The 22,748-nt window shown below is 39.1% G+C and overlaps 1 pseudogene; it reads right to left on the bottom strand.

Moving 5' to 3' along the window:
• Positions 1-22,748, bottom strand: part of LOC141579062 (large ribosomal subunit protein uL16-like) — a 28,516-nt pseudogene that overhangs the window by 2,590 nt on the left and 3,178 nt on the right.

Genomic DNA, 22,748 nt, shown 5'->3' with positions numbered 1-22,748 from the left:
TAAACAAAATGTGGTATCAGCATACAATGGAATATTACTCAGACCTAAAAGAATGAAGTACTGATACACAATACAACATAGAAGAATCTTGAACATTATGCTAAGTGAAAAAGGCCAAATATAAAAGGCCATATATTGTATGATTCCACTTATATGAAACGTCCAAAATAGGCAAATTCATAGAAATAGGAAGTAGATTTGTGGTTGCCATGGAACTGGGAAGAGGGGCGATGGGAAGGGACTGTTAATGGGCTTGGGGTTTCTTCCTGAGGTGATGAGAATGATAAAGCATTCAATAGTAGTGATGGGTGCAAAACTTCATGGATAAACTAAACCCCACTAAAATGTATACTCTGAAAGGGTAAATTTTCTGGCATGTGAATTATATCTCAACAACACAAAAAAGGTGTGTGCGTGTGTGTGTGTGTGTAAAATACTACAGGTAAGAAAAATAGAAAGCAACCATATTGGTTTAGCAATGAATACGTAAAGGCCATCAGGGCTTCTATTGTTAAGCCCATCTAGGGAGCACCATTCAGATAACCAGACTCCACAGAGGACCTCTCACAGGGTCCCCATGGTGGAATATAGCCTGGGACTCTGAATAAGTGTAAGCAAAGGGGCAAGAGGACTGTCAATAACAATAAATATATGAATATGAGGAGCAAGGAAATAAGACAAAATAAATCTCTTTTCTCTTTAATTGAAAATGAAACATTCACAAAGAGGAAATTCAACAGAATTCAATACTTGCCATCTTTGGATTAAGAAATAAAGGCAATCTGTAGTCTCTTACCCAGACTTTTTCAAATTTTCAACACTAAGCTTACCTGTATAAGGAGGAAAATGTATAAAAATGAATTTGTCTTTATTAACAAAGTATTTTATATCTCAACCATAGAAACCATTCTGAAATACGCAAGACCTAACCTATTAGAGAGTCAAGCATTGTTAAAGCCAATTTCTTGTGGAATCCATAGACTACTGTCTTAATGGGAAAGGTAAAGTTCATAACCTACATCTTCACTGTCCAATATACCAGCCAAAAGCTAGTAAGCACTTGACATGTGGCTAAGTCTACACTGAGACGTGGTGTAAGTATAAAATATACTCCAGATCTCGCAGTTAGTACTAGAAAAAGAATCTAAAATATCTCCTTAATAAGTTTTCATAGTTTCATATTGATTACATGTTGAAATAATAATATTGTGATATATTAAATAAAATATATTAAAAATTAATGTCACCTGTTTCTCTTTAGTTTTTTTCATATGGCTACTAGATATCCGGCTTGTATTATACTTCTATTGGACAATGTTGTGTTAAGTGGCAGCTAAAAGAGCTTTCTGAGAGCTTCATGAGTCCTCCCTTGGTTCCCTTTTTCTTGTGCTCCAGGAAGTAAGACTTTTCCCAGAGTGTTTCCTGCACTGGAAACCGCTGCACACAGCAAGCAACATGAAACAAGCAATAACCTTAAGATGTGACTAGGAGGGAAATCACTTACAGTTCCTAAGATTCACACTGTACTATGAATCTGAACAAGAAAAATGGAGATTCTCTTGGGGGGTAAGACTGTCTTAAGTAACAGTAGAACAGCCTCAGACAGCAATGATGTGAAATGTTTTAGGAGCTTGAAACTCCCAGCTGAAAGCCGCCACCGTTGCTGGGCCTCACACAGACAGCAAACAGAGCAGTGGGCCAGGGAGCCACGCACGCACATGTGTGGGGCAGGACAGCCAACTCCGAGAGGTGGTGAACAATGCCCAGGCAAAGTAGAAGCCAGCGGTAGCCCACGGTAGTGGCCAGAAAGCTTCACGGAGAATCATTTTACCCCCACGCTGAAGGAATAAGCCTAAGACCTAAAAAGGAAATTATTTCTCTAAGAATGAGGAGGTCTGGAGAAAACCCCAAAATTAAGAATACTGTCCCCATAACCATTTATTCTCACTTAAATACCAGAAAATGCTAACTAATCTACAATGACAACAACAACAACAACAACAACATCTATAATTGCCCGGGGTGAAGGAACTGACTCTTTTGAGGCTGATGGAAATGTCTTCATTGTGGTAGCGTTTCCATGAATACAGTTGTCAAAACTTATCAAATGAAACCCTACATGGGTGCAGTTTACTGTATATATTATATCTCAATAAAGCTGATTGCAAATAAGTAGGAAACAAACAAAAGCAATCACCATTTGCCCTGTGGTGGTCACAATGTAGCTGTCATTCCCTGGGCATGTGCAAATTTGGTCACTGACAGTTTATATCATTGTAAGCTTTGCTGAATTATGTGTACTTTGTGTACACACATGTCACATTTATGACCCAATTTTTAATATCCTCTAAAAGATTACACTATGATTCAGCATTAAAAAAAAATTGATGCTTGCAAAAAAGCACAGAAAGGCAGCGGTGGGGACTAAGTTTGATATTCATGAAGCAAATATTTGTGATTAGATGAATGACCACAATTCTATTTTTGTTTTTTTTTTTATTTTTGGGGGGTTTTTTTGGACAAAGCAATATCCAGTACTTATAATGCACTCTATCATACTTTAAGCCAGCATTTTTCTTCCTTACTGACAAATAAAATAACAATTTGTCTTATAATTGATCATGTGGTGGGCAGAATTCTAAGATGGCTCCCAAGATTTTAACACCCTGTTTTACACACCTTCTCAAAGTTATTCAACCAAATAGTAATCTAAATTCTGCTGTGAAAGGATTCTATCAATGTAATTAAAATCTCTAATAAGCTGACTTTAAATTACTGAGATTATTGTAGGTTGGCCTGACCTGAAAAAATCAGTTCTTATGAGAACACTGTCCTTAAATAGCAAACAGCCATGCTGTGAACTGTGCATACAGAAGGCCATGTGGGAACCTAAGCGTGGCCTCCAGGAGCCTCTAGGGGAGTGTCTGTTACTCCCAGCCAGCAAGCAAACAGGAATGCCATTCCTACAAAGGCAAAGAATTGAATTCTGTGAACTACCAAGTGAGCCTGGGAGAGGACTGTGAGCCTCAGATTAGCTCGCAGCACTGGCTGACACTTTGATTTCTGTCTGCTAAGACTCAGAGGACAGGACCCTGCTAACCACGCCCAGACTCCTGATGGACAGTGACTGTGAGGTGAGCTGCTAAAGCAGCAATGCAAAACTAACACAGAAGGCTTCTTAGATTTGAGGAAATATGGTTTATATTATTTCTCTTAAAGGCTGCTGATATGCTCCATCATCAGTACAATTTCTCACACTTCACATTATTATGAGTGATGTGATTCAATTTCACAAGGCAGCAGGATGAGGTAATACTACTCTCAAAATTTTACAGGTAAAAAACTTTAGAACACATAATAATTTGTTTCCTCCAGCAACTGGGCATTCGATTTAGCATATTTGCCTCTGTCTTTCTAAACCAGTATCATTCCAAAAATAAATAAATAAGTAAAAATCTTAGTCCTTATCCATTTCAAAAGGAATGAAAATAAAGTTGAATGTGTGGTAAGAAAAGCTAATTTTGAGATCTAGCAAGGCCATATAATTTGAGGCAATCATCTAGTTTCTAAGAACTTCAGGGAACTCAGCTATTAAAAGAAGGACTAGTGGAAATTTAAATCAAGACTGGAGCCTAATTCATAGCAGAAAAATATACAGACATATATACAGACACAAATGGATAATGACATGCTCTGCCAACCTTATAGAGTGTATAATTAAATGCCATTGCAAATGGCCTGCACTTCAATAGCCCTTGTGTGCCAGACACTCATCTATAAATGATATATGAAGTGTACAGACAAGGACTACCATATAGAATAGTGGTGAGGGTTTCCAGCCACAGCCCCAGAATTCCTGGCTGCAGCCCCGGGCCCACCGCTGACTGAAGGCGAGGTCTTTGGCATGTCTAGCACCCCCTGTGCCAAACCTTCAGCTGTAAGACAGGGACATGGACAATATTTATCTCCGAGGGCTATGGTGAGGATTGAATGAGTTAATACATACAAAGCACACAGAAGAGCACATATTAAGCACTCAAATGCTGACATCAATATTGTTTACATAATAGTGCCATATTAATATTCACTTCTAAGAAAGGCAAACTGTGCATCTATGGAGGATACTAACGGACTGTCCCCCTGGGATGGCTTTTAATTTTATTGTATGAATTTGCCAGGGCACTGTTAAAATTTGTTACTGTGTTTTTTACCTTAGTGAAATGTTTATAGGTTCAAGTAATGTATCTATTTCTGTGTTAAAAATCTAATTGAAACATATGTGGAAACATTAGACACTGACATTCTAGGGCTTTGCTATGCAAAATAGAATTTTGAGGACCACCAATTCAGCATCCCCCAGCTGCTTGTTAAAAATGAACAATCCCAGAATACACAGTACATTTGGCCAATATACTTTATGTTTCTTTTCCATGGGAGGGATAGTTTCTCAGGCTTTTCTCTTCTTCTTTTAATACTCAGTACTTCCTTTTCTGTGCCTGTAAGGCTCCTGGATGCTATTCAGTCTATTTATAGAAGGTGCAACACTAGTTTTCAAAATTTTTCAAAAATCAAATAACATTATCTAGGCCATAGAAGCCTTTTACAAATGTACTTTTATGCAAATCAGATACTAGGAGACAATACTCAAATCCAAATAAATGTTGCTTTAAAGCTCATGTTGTTGCTTTATAGCACAAAACAGTGCAAGCCAAGAGGGAGGAGTAGGTAACCAATGCAACATGAAAAACTGATATCTAAGATTGGGTATTGCTAATTAAGGTTACAAGTTCAAAGCCTTAATCTTTATACACAAGTACTTGAATTTCTGAAATAAGTGGTTTGCGTCACCTCATTACTACAGTACATTGGTTCTCAAATTCTCGTCCCCTAATCATCAGTATCACTTGTGAACATGTAAGACTTATACTCCTGGGTTTCTCTCCAGACCTGCTGAATCAAATACCAGGTTTGGGGACCAGCATCTATGGTCCTACAAGCCCCCAGATGATCCTGATGATTGCTAAATTGTGGGAACTACTGGAATAGTGGTTTAGGCACAGTACATTTATGCCGAGTTTTCATCACTAGTTTGAATTTAATTCTGCCTGGTCAAGTGTGAAAATGTATGAATGTTGGAATAGGACACAAAAATAAGGAAACCCAACATGTATGCCTGCAAATAAGTGCATCTATGACAAATTATAAAGAATTATGTGAATTAAAGCTGATGTAATTCAAAGTCACTGCACATTTACTTGATTGTCTACTATGTATGTTTGCAGAATTATTTATAAATTTTCTATAACCTTAAACTTTTTACAAAAATATAAGTATGCAAGCTTACAAGGTAGAAATAAAACCCGATTCGTTGACGGGGGTGGGGGGGAGAAAATAAAGATAGATAATGTGAAAAAACAGTAAGTTCCCTAAGACAGGATCCTTAGGTCTTGACAGGATTATCTGTCTCCCTCTACACCAACCATAAATTCCTATTTACCACAATTTATTTCATTCAGGCATTTTCTTCTTTTTTTTTTTTTAATTGAGTTATAGTTAGTTTACAATGTTGTGTCAATTTCCAATGTAGAGCACAATTTTTCAGTTATACATGAACATACATATATTCATTGTTGCATTCTTTTTCATTGTGAGTTATTCAAGTACTTTTAATCTTTAATAGACCATCATTCAGCACACTGCTTTTAGTGTCTGCATGTAACTTTTGATAAAATTTTACAAAGGCTTTGAATTATAATTCTGGAAGGAGCAAAGTTCAAGTGTATATAACTACAGTTAGAAATACAGTATTTAAAACACAACCAAGAAGAAAGAGAAAATCTTCTATAAGACATTTTTAAAGACCAATATCCAGGTTTAGCTCTTTTTAAGGTAACAAAATAAAATTCAAAACTATTTAAATCTCCTAATGAACAAATAAAAATAACAGGGCACAGACGTCAAAACTATGTTCTCACTATATTTATTAAATGTGAAACAACTATAAATAAACTAATTAAGGAATAGTCCCATACAAAGTATGGGGAAGAAGGAAAAATGAATTTTATTCTAATGACAAACACTATCTCAGCAAACAAAAATAGTTTAAAAAACCACATAATAAAAACACTCTGCTTGTACCCACTGACTTACTGTATATCTTAGAGACTAACAAGTGCTCCTTCCCAAATTTTCTGCTACCCCTTCCCAGCATGACAAACCGTACATTTCCAAATCTAAATAATATATTTCTGAGGCTTGTCCCGTAAATAAGAATCTCTTTCAAAAGATTTACCTCTAATGACAAAACACATTTTACACATAGAAAATAATTATTTATAAACATCACTTTGCTCCCTAAGCCTTTAGATTTGACCTAGACAGGCTTCTTCTACTGCTAAAGATGTATCTGGGATGCCTGTCCTGTTGATGATACCAAGGGCAAGACTGAATTTAATTTAAAAAATGCAAATTACTGCAAGTTGGTTAAATTACAGGTTTAATTTCATAATTATTTCGTATAAGAAAATAAACGTGGAAAATGCTTTTCAAGAGTCTGTTTATCTTCTAATATCTGTATAAGATTAAATCTGATTATTTTCCCCTCCTATTTCCGTACTGCAATTTTCAATATAAAACTTTTCACTGAACGGGGAGGGCATAGCTCAGTGATAGAGTGTGTGCCTAGCATGCACATGTTCCTGGGTTCAATCCCCAGTACCTCCTTAAATAAATGAATAAATGAATAAATAAATAAATTTAATTACCTCCCCCAAAATAAATAAATACAAACACAAATAAAAAAAAAACCCTCCTCCACTGAAACAAGAGGCAGCAGCACGGTGACTAAAAGCATAAACCACAGTCAGATGATCTGGATTTGAATCCTAGTTCTGTGAATTCAAATTCCTAGCTATACATTCTTAGAAAATTCTCTGAATCAGCTCTTCTCCCATAAAAAAAGGCTTGTTAGTATCTATTTCATAGGGACTGCTGTGAGAAATAAATAACGTATGTATATATCCTTAGCAGAGGGTCTGATATATTGCAAACATTCAATAAGTGGTAACAATGATAATCAAAACAAATAATGATCAAATTATTAATTTATCAAATGATCAAATCTACACTTTTATCCTGTAGATTCTCAGCCCTCTCCTAGTTAATTCTTTATAAATAACTAGGGGCAGCTCTGAGGTATAAAATCAATCATCAAAAGAAAGAGACGTAGCAGGCACCTTCCTCACCCTTGTTCTCTCCCATGTTTCAACAGCCTTAGTCATTATCCAAACTTGAGAATAAAGACCTGCTCACACTGGGCAGAGGAGATCAGAGGCCATATTTAACACCTGTACTTAATGATAGCTCACCCACGGTGTAAGGCTGATACCATATACTCATTTTTCCAACACATTCAACATGAGAATGGGGACTTAGGTGGAAAAGAAATCAACCAAAAGCATCTTTCAGGAAGTACCTGTTGGATCAAAAGTCTCATTGCTGAGTCAAGAAGAAGGTCACCTTAATGCATCACATGTACCAAAAGAATAGGCTGTTTTATACTTTCTAGAAATGAAGGGAAACGTTCACATGAAATCTCTATCAACTTTTGTGACTGTCTTCTAATTCATTTAATAAATATTTTTTGAAAACCTTTGGACTGACACTACACTAAGCACTTGGATACAAAAGTGACAAGATAATAATATTCTCCTCTTGCAGAGCCTATTAGAAAATCGTTCCCTTTTTTTTTCTCTCTCATTCATTGGTTGACTTACTATATGCCACTATGTGGCAGCAAATGTTAGGCATTTAGGGGAGGAGAGATTCACTAAAAAGATAAATAAGATAGAACCACTGTCGTCAAAGAACTGACAGGCTAGTAGAAGAGAAAAATACAAATACCTATGTTAAGTGCTATGAAGCCACATAGATACTGTGCATAATCAGGAGGAAAAACAACTAACTCTACTCACATTAACCAGGAAAGTCTTTCTAAAGAAGATGGTATTTAAATAGAGTCTTAAGGGATAAATGTTTCACAGAAGAAAGGAAAACAGTACTCCAGACAGAGGAAATAGCCAGGTGCAGATACATACATGAAACTATATACATGCACACACACATACACACACACAAACTGCATTAAATATATACATGTTACATACAAATGGAGATACAGTCAGTTTTTAGATGGAAGCAGTCATTTGAATTACAACACAGAAAATGATGCAATTGCCTACTTTTCCAATTCTCCCAAAGATGGTACACAGCTAATAATATATATATAAGGGAAAAGTTAGTTCCTTCCAATTCCAGCCTTAGAGCATTAGCACTTAATTCTCTCCCTGAAATAAAGGGAGGTTTGAATGCTAGGTTAAATCTGGACTAGAAAAGGCTCTCCCTTAAGCAAAGCATCAATTCAGGTTGGAAAATAAAGGAAAATAGCAAGGGTATCAAATTAGAAGCTCCTTAAATGGACAGGGTTCAATTTTAAACAGTAGGAAAAAAATTAATTCCTCAGAGAGTAATAAAACTTGAAGGAAGAAAGGGAAATCAGACATGATGCAAGGTTTCTCCCAATGATCATTCTATTAACATTGATACTTGCTTTTTCCATTAGTGTGTACTTGACTTTACACATATTTACATATCATGGTACTCACATTCTTTAAGCCCCCTAACTCTTGCTATACATTCACGTGAATAGTTTGCCATTTAAAAAAATTAAATTCAGGCAGATGGGGTGAATAAATTTTTTTTAATTGTATAAAAATTAGTAAAATCTTCCTGGAAACCCTTCCTAGCTTCTGAATATTAAGTATAAATACTTTTACTTTTTGAGTAATTGCCTTATCATCTTAAAAAAAAATCATGAAATCTGTTAATTTTCCTTTATGTCTATGTTTTAAAATGTGGGTTAGAGGCTTATCCATGTCTATGCTTTATCTTTATCAATAATCAGTATTTACACACAATATAACTGGTAAAGTACCTTATACTACAAAGGAAGTAATCAAATGAGAAACGGAGAATTTAATGATGGAGCAAGGTTTCCCAAACTTGGTATATTTGACCTTTTGGACCAGATCATCTTTCATCATGGGGTGCTGTCCTGTACAAGGTTTACACCTGGCCCCTACCAACTAGACACCAGCAGCACCCTCACACACAACTCTCCCCTACTTGCGACCATCAGAAACATCTGCAGATGTTGCCAAATTCCCCCCTGCGGCCACTGCTGCATGCGGGCAGCGTGCTGCGCTTCTCAGTGGTTATCTCACTTCACCTAACATAGTGTCCATGAAATAGTTGTTATTTCCCCAGCTTAACAAATAAAGAAACTAAAGCCAAGAAAATTAAACAACTTGCCAAGAGTCACGTAACCAACAAGTGTGGCAGCCCGTACCGAACCCACACAACGGGGCTTCAGTCCCTGCTCTAGTCACCGTTCTGTTGTCTCTTAATACCTCAGCATTTTTCATGTGACACTTGAAAAGTAATATTTTGAATCTTATCTGAAAATAAAAAAGTAAAATTATCCACACAAGAGGAATTTAAATTAAAAGACTCCCAACCTAAATTCAGGATAAACTAACAAGTACTTTTTAAGCACTGACTGTATGTATGCCCAGTACCAACTTTAGGAACTAGAGTGATTCAAAGAAAAAAAAACTACATTTATTAAGGATTTGGCCCAAGACCTTTTCCACACATTACCTCTCTGAAGTCTCACAACATCTCTGTGAGGTTGGTATTAATATCGTCGGTGGATGTAGACAGTGTACCAGGTTCTTGTCCCATCCCAGAAAGAATTCTGAGATAAGATGTAGTGTTTAAAAAAGGTAAAGTGAGAACTTATTAAGGGATGGATTGTACACTCTCAAGGGGAGAGCTAGCAGGCTCAGATGAGCAGCTGCCTTGTGTTTCTCTGGCAAGTTAGTTACATAGGTTGTAAAAGTGAATGGGTGGGTTATTCATTAGGGAAGGAAGGGTTTGGGGTCAGATTCCCTGATTGTCATCCCAAATCCACATTCCAAAAGAGAAAAGAGATTTTTGTCCTTATTTAGTCTGGATCAGAAGTGTCATGGCATCAGTGCATGATGGATACTTCTAATCTGCAAGGCTAATATTAATGAAATGAAGGCATAATGAGAAAAAGTTTCATTCAGACACTGGAAGTTCCTGCCTTTTCTCGCCTTTATTGGTCTCCAGGCCACTGATCACCCCTAAATGTGTGACCACTTATGAGCTTAAAGATTCCTGCTTTTCTTTCTCTGCCCATGGACCCCTGGTTCTTACATGATATGTGGTTTCCTGCATTTGGCCTGTGCCCCTCATTTCTGCCCAATTGCTGCCATTTGGTCTGTGTTCCCCTTTCTCTGCTTATATCTAGCTATCTGCCTGCTCTAACATTACTTTTTTCAAATGAGGAAGCTAAGGCTCAGAATAGAAAGGTAGTCCCTGACCTAAGAAGGCTTACAATTCAATTGAAGAGACACAAACACACAAAAAAATGTTTTTTTAAAGACAGAGAATAAGTTAAGTATCTCAGTTAACAACACAGAGGGTGAGAAATAAAAATGAGCAGAAGGAAAGTATGAAGGAGGATTAATAAAATGGCTCACTTAGGCTAACAGATTACTTATTCTTATGCTCACCCTTAAAATGGTCAACTGACCTGACTGACCGGTTGCTACTCATGGTTACAGGCCCATTGTTGAAACTGAAGCTGTTGATCTTACTGTTTCTAACTTATTCCAGTCATTGAAAGTCATCATCATGCTGGGTCTCTGAGTCCTTCTCCAAGAAGAAGGTCCAGTCACAGGACTGTCACCTTATAAAATACCCTGAATTACCAAGAAGACCACACCTTGAGATAAAGCAATCTAACCACTACCCTCCATAGAACTGATCACCTGAAGGCATCATAACACCATTCTGAGTTTTCTGATGAGAAAATGATTGTGTTGATGGTTGTCAATGCTTTATTGTTTGAGCTATGGCTCTAGAACCACCCTACCCACTCCATCCCCAAGGTGGGTACACAGTTTGGAAGGCACTAGCCTGCTGTGAATCCCCTTTGCCTGACAAAGCTATAAAGCTGCCTCTTTTATTCTAAGCTCCAAGACCCAGTCTCTGAATTCTTTGGCTTGTCAGGGACCGGGAGCCAATCTTTTGGCAACAAGCATACAGTTAGATTAGTCAGGGAATAGTTCTTAAAAAGGGTTTCTAGTATCCTCTCTTAAGAAAGGAAATGCATGAGCAAAGTGTAAGAAACTGAGGAGGAGAAACACATCTGAAAACAACAAGAAACAGAAGCGTGGGGACTGAAATGTAAGCTTTGTGATAGCCAATGCAAGCAGCAACTCAGGGAAATGATGAGGAGTGATACGTGCCTTAAAATTCAGATGGAGCAGTAGCTGGAGATGAGACTAGCTCTGTGCTTTTAGGGCGCTCCTGCCACAAACACTCTAAGGCATAACTACAGGAATGAACAAAAAAGGGCTGAAGGTGAAGACTAATGGTTGGTAGTGGAAGCTTAGACATATGGAGTCAAACACCAAAATTCGTAAGATGGGTGATGGGTCATCTACTTTGCTTTATGTATTTTGTCTCCCCAAGCAGAATGTAAGTTTCCAGAGGGCAGGGGGCTTTATGTCCTGTTCACTTAGATCAATGCCTGTCACAGTAGGTGCTCAGTAAATGTCTGCTGCTGAATAAAGGCAGTTTTCAAAACAGTTCACCTATTCAGAAACTAAGGCCACAAATGTATTCAGCGTTCAAAAAACAAAAAACAAACAAACAACAACAACAAAAAACCCAGCAAGCACACACACAGAAATAAGAAGACTATTGTCCTATTCAACTTTATTGCAACAACTAACATTTACTGGGCACTAACTCTGAGAAGACACTGTGATCCATTATCTCAATCCTCTTAGCTGCCCTGTGACAGAAGTAGGTAGTATTATTATGATCCCAGGTTTACAGGTTCACACAGAGAATAAATAACCTGGCCAAGGTCACAAAGCAGTGCAGCTGGAGGAAGCTGGGTCTGTCAACTCCAAGGCTTGCCTCTCAACTACTACATCACATACACAGAACTACAAGTATTCTTCTTAGGCAAAGCTATGGAAAAGTGGCCAATGAGGAATGAAAAGAGCAAAACAAAACAAAACAAAATAGAAACTCCAATGTAGTCAAAAACCGTTGGTCCGCCCCTCTCCTATAGCGGCTACTGTGGAATCTCCCCACCTGGGTACCCTGACTACCCCATGCCCAGCACAACTTCAGTGGTTTAAACAATCCAGATACTGAAAAGCAGGAACTAGAGTCAAGCATCTAATCAACATTTCAAAGAGCGGTAGATAACAAGTAGTAATGCCCCAGGGCCACAGACCAAAGAAATGACGGCTGTGACCTCAGACTAAGGCTGACCTCAGACCTTCCCAAGCCCTTCTCCCCATGTCTGCCTCTTCCCTCCCTCCTATGCCCTGCGTGTCTCTCCCCACCTCTGCACCTCCTCTCTCCCACTATATGGCCTTCACAAACACTCTGAAAATTTTTGTTTCCTGCTCTAAATTTCTCATCTAGTAAGTTAAATTTGTAATATTTCTCTAATGAAAAGAAGTCTACCTGTAGACAGGTAGAAAAATGTTCTCTGCATGTTGCAGCATCAGTCCAAAGGGCACATTATCAAATTCACACAGTAGTCACTAAAGAGACCACCAATCAAACAAATTAAAACTGACATCCCACATATTTATTTATGTAGCCTTCTGGTGTTACCCACATAGTAACTACACAGGAGGACATTAAACCCACTAGACAGACTCTGCTCTTCTCCCATCAGTCCAGTAACACATCCATGACTGCAAAGTTCTGAAAATCTCTAAAATGGAAAGAAGTGTAACTCCAGAAGCATGATTGCAATCGTTACCAACAAACAAAAATATTTAAAATATTGAATTTCCTTAAAAAACTAGAATATTCATTAAATTAACTACCTAGAGATGCACTAAAACATAAGCTAATTTAACTTCTGCAATTACACCAAAATCTAAAGCAAATGTGCCTTAAAAGCAGACAGACAGTAAGCCAGAAAGAAAAAGAAAAATACCATATGTGCTCTCTCATATGTGGAATCTTAAAAAACAAACAAAGTATAAATACAGAACAGAAATAGACTCATAGACATAGAATACAAACTTGTGGTTGTCAAAGGCGTGGGGGGTGGGAAGGGATAGATGGGATTTCAAAATTGTAGAATAGATAAACAAGACTATACTGTGTAACACAGGGAAATATATACAAGATCTTATGGTAGCTCACAGAGAAAAAATGTGACAATGAACGTATGTATGTTCAGGTCTAACTGAAAAAGTGTGCCCTACACTGGAATTTGACACAACATTGTAAAATTATTATAAATCAATAAAAAATGAAAAATGTTAAAAAAAAAGCAGTCAGAGAATGAGGACAAGAGTTGGCAAGATAAACAATACTAAGAAACATATCTCAATCTTTTCTTTCTGCCTTTGGATATTTTTCATACACTTATCTTAAATATAGAACCCTATTAAATAAACAGACTATGAAAGCAAAGTCATATTGCTCTCAAAATAGAAATACTTCCCAAATACAAAAAAAAAAAAAAATCAAGAAGCATTTATTTCTTGAATTGGTCAGCTGAAAACTGATTATGCCAAACCTAAGGAAGGAAAGGAAAGTTATTTCTGAAAACGGATCCTGTATTTAATAAATATTAAGCATGAAAAGGGAATGTCCATGTCACCTTCACATCATTTTAGGAAAAGGAGAAAAATCAAAATTCAGTTACAACAAAATCACCTGAATAAAATTTCATCAATCATAGTTTGAGATGTAATGATACAAAATAAACTTAATAAACTTCATTTTTTTAAAGCTTTTCATTTCCAAGCATTAAACCAAAGGATGTTAAAAAACTTGATAACCCAATTACAGCCTGATATTTCCAAACGGACAATTTAAATCAAAGTCACTTTCAGAGCTAATCAATGAATTCATCAAAAAGCCTCCTTTCTGAACTAAGCATACTGAGGTCTTTGGAGATGAATTCAAACTCTAGTTATGTTCAAATCAGTCTTTCTTTTCTGTAAATAATAAGCACAGTAGTTCTGTCATTTCTCCACTTTTTAAGATTTTTAAATAATATGTTAATGAATCACACACTAGCACAGATGCTTTTGAAAACACTGCAGAATTACTTCAGTTTAATTTATCAAGCTCCAGGGCTGAGTTTAAGTGTTGGGCAACATAAAGCCTGACTTTAGCCTTCTGTCTGCGTCGCACTGTAAAAGACTTTTAACTCACATTAATAGTGCGGGGCCACGCTGTCCTATGCGCGGCGCTGGGAGAGCTCTGCATGTGCTTTATATTATCTCATTTAGTCCTAACAACCCTGGGAAGGACATGGTTTTTACATCCACATGTGATGAGGCCCATAGTGAAAAAGGATAAGTAACTCATTTCAGGCCACATGGCTAAAAATGACACTGCCTTACTAATGAATCTTCTGCCTCCACAGTGTGAATATATTTTATGAGGGAAATGAGAAGTGAACTAGCAACACGGTGCTGGCTCCAGGTACGCATAGTGCTTCCAACCACGAGAATGTTGCAAATTACCCACTACTACTAGTGAGGCAAGTCCTTCTCAGGCATACAGGATGTCATGCAAAGGTCTATTATTAGACCCTTAACTGACCTAAAAAGCATGACATTTTAAAAGTCTCATAAGATAGATACATTCTTCCAAAAATAAACCAGCAATGTGTCTTGATACTTCACATTTGGCCCAAAATATTGATGCATTCAATGTATTATCCTAGGGTGATCTGCTCAGAGGAAAGGCTAAGTGACAGGAAAATATTCTGCATCATTGATATTCCCTAATTTCATAGCCGTCATGCAGAAAGGAGCATTCAGCATGACTCAGGCTCCAACAGACACAAGCTCAGAACGTGCTGCCTCCTGCCTGAAGCCACCCAGGTCTCCAGTAGCCAAACTTCAGCTGGAAAAAAAGGCGGCAGAGGCCACACAGCAAAGCAACAGACACTTCATGCTATCTGACTGATCTGGCAGCTGTCCCTTAGGTGATAGGGGAAAAGCAAAATATAAGATACTCAAGCAGTAAGGACTCTTGTGCATTTGTATTATTTTTCAAAAGCCTGCATTGCAGGATAGCACAACACAAACATAGGATCTTGTATTTACTTGTATCAACTTACAATTTTAGAGAAATCAATTGTTACTCAAAACTTTTTAAGGGAATATTTTAGAAAATCTGTCATACATTGGTTTGTCTCTCAGGATCCAGATCAAGGACAGATGTTCCCTCATGATAATTCATAAATTCTGAAGGTAAAGTAGGAGGAAATTTTAAATATATTTGTGGGTAAAAGTATAATTATTAGAAAATATATATCCCATAGTGTTCAGGAAATGTCATGTTGATTTAGGAAATACACTCTAAACACATGTGAAAGGGAGCATGAGAAAGTGCCCAGGAGGGGTCAGGAGAAAGCAGGGAAAACCTACAACTACATGAAGGCATAAGACGGGCTGGGTTTCTACTTAGTGGGAAAAAGTCTCAATGGTGAAAGGTTTAGCAGCAAGAGTTCATTATTTGAAAACAACTTTACTCATCTGTTTGTAATGAAAATTCAACTACACTAAAAAGAAAAAATAAACCAATGTTCCACTCTTCCCTGGTCCACTGAAAGTGTCAACAATATGGAACATTTCTATTTGGGATATTTGCAGATATGAGAGAAACACCTTGTGTCTTTTAAATTGCCACCCATCCTTAAGCCTGAGAATGACAAATTACCTAAAAAGGCAAAAAAAAAAAAAAAAAGAAAGAAAGAAAGCTTTTCAAAAAGAGCAAGGAAAGAATCATCTCCTAATGAATAGGAAAGTAACTTTACAGTGACCTTCTTTCTAAAAGGTATACTAAAAGTGTCAGTTTATATAAAACTGTCAGGCACCTTTCTTAAAGGAAGAAGAATTGAAGTATCTATTACATGTGTAGAAATACTATGTAAAGTAAAAGCAGGCTTGACAATAACTAACAAGTGTCACTATTGGAAGAGTAATCCTTTCCCCTGACGGAAACTTGGGAACCCAAAGATAAATAAGATTTATGAAACCAGGCAAAAATATACCATCATCCAACGTAGCTATTCGTTGACATATGAAAAAAGTGTTGTGGTGCTAGCTATGATGTAAAATTGACCAAAGTGAATTATGCTTTCTAAACAACACTTGTGAGATACAGTCACTTAGGAAATAAAGGCCCCGCGCTGCCGTCACCACAGGCTGTGGCAGGGCTCTAACGCGCACGCGCACACGCCGTGTGGGGTCGCCTAGGAAAGAGCAGCCGCCGGTAGCAGGACGGCGGAGCGGGACTCCGCACGCCGCGCCGGGCGCTGCAGGAGGTCAAGGCTCTAAGACGCATAAGTATCAAACCTCAGTGTTCTTACAGTTTGATGAATAATCCCGTCTGGCTCAAACAGACCATAAGCACTTCTAATTTCACATCTAAAGTAAGTGCTTTTTTACAACTTATTTTCAGAATCTTTCAAAATTATACCCAGAAGTTTCTTCAGATACTCCAAAGACACTTCTGGCCATGATGCACAGCCATTATATCACTATGTGGTACCTTTTATATTATGGTATCTTTGAACAAGCAATGCAAGTGTCCCTACTTTTTGGCTGCATCCCTTCATAGATGGCATTGCCCATGTTCCTCAGTCCATGGTTTTCATTACAACGGAGGCAAAAGTAACTTGAACAGTAGACTCTGTGCAGAATCATTTTAAGACAGCCCCCAAGGAACATATCTCACTTAGAAAACAGGCCACCTGAAATAGCCAATCTCAGCTTTGCAGTAGAGGGATGCTCAGACTGCATGCAGGTGGACTTGGCAGTTGTCTACATCAGGGGTCCATAAACTATGAGCCAAACCCATACTACCTCCAGTTTTTATGCAAAAGGTTTTATTAGAACACAGTCACCTTCATTCACCTACAGATTGTCTGTGGCTGCATTTGCACTACAAGAGCAGAAATGAATCATTGTTACAGGACCATGTGGTCCACAAAATCTAAAATATTTACTAACTGGTCCTTCACCAAAACAAAAAACAAAAAACAAAAAACAAAACAAAAAAAAAACAGTTTGCCAACCCCTCCTCTACACAACGAGATGTCAGAGGCAGCACAAAACTTCTCCAAGTACCATCTCCAATCTACAAGCATTGGACTGATGCTAGCCTAGGCATGGGCTGCTAGCTCATCTGGTGTCAAACACACAAACAAAAATGCACACTTTTAAGTCTTTTTAATCATCTCATATCAATCCCAAAGTTGCCTGGGCAAAGCACATGACGTTACCATTTCCAACTACCAGAGTCCCACCATTCCCACTGCCTTTACTAGTAAACTATGTTAACCCAAAAAGACTGCCCTTTAAAGTTCATCAAACCATGATTTCACTTGCATAAAAATGTTGTGGAAGATAGCGGATGAGGAAGGAAGTTGCCCATATGGCATCTGTTCCAGAAACCACCTTAGATCTAACTCCCCATCTAAATTGATCTACCCTGGATGTTTTCCCATTGGAACAGTCACTCCTAAGAAGAGGCCAAAGAAGCTACAAAGGAATTGGTGAATTCAAACTAAGGAACACAAGACAGTGTGGCTATATAGAGTCCCTAAATCACAATCCTCAATCCTTGTTGGCATCAACAGTAAATTCCACACTTCACAACGAAAACTTTTAAATTGTTTTAAATTTTTAAAAAATCAGTCTTCCAGCATCTTATGCTTCAAAAATGTCAGGGTTTTTTAAGTGTCAAGTTGGTTTTATTTGTTAGTTTTTTAATAAAAAGATTTTGTAAAGGCATTTTCAGCAATGCTGTGCCAGCAAAGTGCTGTCCCGTCCACTGTGTGGGACACAAAGACACACACCACCTACCAGCAGGAGAAGCAGCCTTCTTTGCCAAATATTTTAGCCCCACTTCATCATGTTGGGGACTAAACTCGGTATGATAATGAAAGGCACATTTTAAAAACATGAATTTGGTAAAACAGATCTGTCCTTTATGTATAAGTTCCTTAACAGTGAAATCCTACATATTCTTCTGAACTTAACCTCAAGAGACATACCCTACAAAAAGCTTGCCAGTAGTTTCAAAAATAATCATGTGTCCTGAGACTGGCTGTTCCTCCCTTTTCCATTTCAAGTTGTACTCACTTTAAGAACATCTATTTTAGGGAGAGTCTCATCCATCTCTGTTCTTACTGTACCTTTGCTAACTTCAACAGATTCTCCTCTCCCAAGTAAAAATACCCATTTGTCAGCTCTTTGCTCTCCATCAGCACTCTTGAGAAACTTTAATACTTTGATAATGACTCCCAATTCTACATTTTCAGCATATTGCTCATAATTTTACTGTCTTGAGATTTCATCAGTATCCAACTTCAATTCGAAAATGTAATGTCCAAAACAAAGTCCACTGCCCCATTTCTGAATTACTTTGTATCAGAAACCACTAGCACCATGCTAATATATTGGGAGCACCTTTTTCACTCCTCCATCTGTATCGCTCTTCAGTGACCATGGTATAAAAATGTTGGTTCCCTAGAAAAACAAAATCCGAATCCAGGTATAATGCCTTGGTTTAAAATACAATTTCTCCTCTATGGTTTAAAACTACCATCTCAGGAATATTGTTCTCAACTGATTCTTTGAGCTGTAAACACATACCCACACAAGCACAAACAGACCCTAAGCTACTCAACAACTTCCCTGTGATTTCCCATCAACCAACTTCCTAATTACTTTTGTTTCCCACATCCTCCAGTTCCAAAAGTCTTAACACTTCATCTTCACCTGCTCTTTTCTTCCACTGGCTCAGACACTCCAGTATGTTCTGTGTAGTCCAATATCAACATTTCCCCAATGAAAAATGTACATACTTACATCTATAATGTACCAATCACTTTCTGTCATATAGTGGTCACAGATTAAAAACTGGTCCATTTCCCTTTCCCTACAGTTTTGTGCAGTCTGTGTATCATTGTCTCTGCCATTCATAAGTAAAAGCATCTCAAAGGCAGGGACCCCCAATTACTTTGTTGTTTCTTTGCTCCTAAATAAATACGCAATAAAACACTGACATGAATTTTAGCCAATCTATAGTAAAAGCAATAAAAGTCTTAAATTTAGTAAGCAACTCTGATGGAGTAGAATTTACACTCAAACTATTTTGTTGGTTTGTCCTCACTTCCTCCCTCCCAAAAGCAGCCTATGCAGGACTAGATTTCTCTTCCTACCTTTGTGAAACATGGGATACATGACTTCCTCATGGTCACAAAATAACAGATAAAGAAACAGGTGTCTTTGATCTCACATCTAATATTACAACCATTACACAATAATTTAATGTCAGTGTCTATTTAAAATAGACAGAATTTAAGGTTCATAACAAAGGCATAACAAGAACAAGGCATATAAATAAGGATAAAACAGCTGCAGAAGTTCCAGAGGAGGGCAAAGTGATTGTAAAACAGACAAAAAGAGTCAGGAAATATGATGGTAAAGAGGAACAGTGAAAATCTATAAAACCAGGAAAAGATGAACTCCAGCTCGTTCTAGCATTTCTCAAAACACACGCTCAGGATCTGTCCTGGAACTTTAAATAGACAGGTTTGGGATAAATAAATGAATTCCTAATAAAAATGAGGGCTAATAAACTTGTAGAATTTGTCACTTCAGAAGAAAAAAGTACAGGCTAAAAAGTGTTTGAGAAAGTTTTAAATAAGTTTGATCAAGGTCCTGAATGGAAAATTTAACACAGATGACCCAGGCTTACATTCACTCCACAGAGCCTCTCTCAGCAGTGGCTTCAGGACTAAGCCCACACAGCTGTCCAGGGGCCTGTGATCCTCAGTATGGTACTGTCTGCATTGTTATGTAAAATTCCACCTATGCCTAACCCTTAAAGTCTGCGTAAATATACAAAATATTCATTATCTTCCTGCACCTTAATTTGGCACTCTGAGAGGATACTTAAAATACAAATCAAAGATTCTATAGACTTCTCCTTTAAAGTAACAAAGGGGGATAAAAAATCATCCTCATTTGATAGAGAAGACAACTGAAATATGTCACAAGTCATTCCACCAATTAAAAAATGCTGTCAATTAGGACATATGTTACCCAGGGGAAAAAAAATTGGCTAAGGAAAAATGAAATATCTTTTTAATAAACTGGTTAAAGTACTAAATGCTCTCCCCCAAATCAGTTATGATTCCTAAGAACCCCAAGTTTCCTGAGTAACTGATCTCTGTTACCACGTCCTGCTGATACGCAGGAACTGCACCCAGGAAATGAGAAGGTAAAAAGTTCCTGTGCCGAAATGAAAACTCTCAAGGAAGAATGCAGAAAAGAAAATAAATTTTAATTTCAGGGCCTCACAGAGTCAGAGGCTTCCATTTGGGAACCCAAATAAGAGTTGCCCAGAAACAAAACCTACAGCGCTGTTTCCCACCCGATGTACCAGGAAAAGCTACATACACAGAGATGTCCTCTGTGCGCACATATGCTCTGGCTTCCTCAGTTTCCTTTTACCAATTAATGGCCAGAAACATGCAAGTGTCCACTCTGCAGAAAGACAGAACTCCACAAAAAGAAACCTGCAGGCTTGCGTATCACACACACAGAGAACTAAAATGTTACAAAACACGGGACTGCCTGATACCTTCTGCCCACAGTGAGGACTCAGGTACCCCGCTCATCTATATGCTCCCAACACTCCAGGAAAACATCTGCAAAACACCGCAGGATGCACAGGCACCCTCGCCCTCCCCATCCCTCAACTCCCCTTCCTAGAGCCACTCACACTTTACAGAAGAGCCAGAGCTCTGTAGGTGGGCTGGTTCCCTTCCTCCTCGGGATGGAGGCGGCAGCTGCGGCAGGGCCCGCGCCTTACTGAGGAAGAAGCGGGGCAGCCACCCAGGTCTTTTCAACACCAACAGAGCAGAGGAGGCAGCGGCCCCACTTCCCTCCTCTTCTCTTTCTGGGCCTCTTCAGGCTGGGTCTTCTGCCGGGCCTGGTCCACTTGTCCCTGGACAGTCAGGTTTGGGATGCTCTGTATTTTGATTTTAATAAAGTTCCCTCTGGGCGAAGGCTGCAGTCGGCCCTCCAGGTCCCCCCAAACCCGCCGCCCTCGGGGCTGGGGTGGGGGGTGGGGCCCTAAGACGTCCTCCCGGAGTCCTGCCGAGGAGCCAGGGTCCAGTGACTGGTTGAGGGAGAAGACCCCCAAGGGGGCAGAAGGGAGGGCGAGAGAAGGAAAGTATGGCGGCGCCGGTCCTGCTGATCCCGCTGCCCGGGCCACTACTTCATATTGAGGTCCCCGCCCACACCCCTGGCTGGGGGGTGGTGGCCGAACTTGGGGTCCCGGCTCATATACTCAGGGTGGAGATGCTATAGACGCAGAAGGGTGGCGGAGATGGCACTGAGGTGGGGGATCCAGCCAGCTCCGCTCGGCGCCACCCTGGCTTCCGGCTCCCACAGGTGTCGCTGAGGCTGGGACACCCTCCCTCCACCATGGGGGTCCCTTGCCCCAGGCCCCAGGATGAGACAGAAGCTCCAGCCGCATCTCAGCGCCCTCTCACCGCGGAGCCGCTGACGAGCCCCGCCCGAGGTAGCCGCCTCCCGGCCCCCCGGCCGCCGGCTCGGGCTCCGGCGTGTGCAGCTGCCGCTGCCGGCGGGGAGGGGAGTGGGGAGACGGGAGGCCGTGGCTCCCGCTGGCCCCAGGTTGGGCGCAGGTCTCGGCTAGGCCAGCGCACAGGGGCTGGGTCCCTCGGGTGCTCCCTCGCTCTCATGCTGGCGGTGGTGGCAGCAGCTCCAGAATCTCAGCTCGCAGTCTTGCTCGCTCAGTGCCTGGGTCTGGCCTCACTCCAGAGAGAGGGGAGGAGGGAAAGCGGTGCAGACTGATGACAATTATAAGGACACTAATCCCATTCGGGAGGGCTCCACCTTCACGACCTCGTCTAATCCTAATCACCTTCCGAAGGCCTCACCTCTTAGTACATCTGAGCATCTCATAGGGATGAAAAGGAAGGGGGGTGGAGGGGCAGAATAGAATTTCAACGTGTGAACATTCAGTCCATAACGCCCTTAAAGATGTTTTTCTTAAGAAGCCGGTCTACCCCAGAGATGAATTGCCAGTGTTATAAACCATAGACATTTCTACCATAGTTTTTGTTTTAAATAGCAATTTAAAACAAATTTGGTATGCAAATATTGGTAACATGTAGAGTTTTCTTTTTGGCTTCTTAAAGTTTAAAACTTCTAGCTATGTAATTCCAGGATCATTTTTAATAAATTAATTTGTGATCTCTAGATGACTGGATTTTAATTTCTTACATTATCATTGCAAAACACATCATATTAGTGACATTTTAAGCTCTTTTTTTAGACCCATGTATAAGAATGATGATTAATTTCCCTTTTACAACCACAAATTATTTTTATTTAGTTTAAAACAATCTGAAACTTACAGAAAACTGCAACTAGAATATAAAGAACTTTTTTTTAATCTTGAACGCCCATTTGGGATTGAGTTACCAACCTGACTATAGTTCCCTGAGGCAGCTCCAACACTAGCTCCCTTTCTCAGAGGTGGGAGGTGTG

Source organism: Camelus bactrianus, chromosome 1 (assembly GCF_048773025.1).
Source record: "Camelus bactrianus isolate YW-2024 breed Bactrian camel chromosome 1, ASM4877302v1, whole genome shotgun sequence".
Lineage (NCBI taxonomy): Eukaryota > Metazoa > Chordata > Mammalia > Artiodactyla > Camelidae > Camelus > Camelus bactrianus.
The sequence above is the reverse complement of the archived record's forward strand: the minus strand, read 5'-3'. Positions and strand labels throughout refer to the sequence as shown.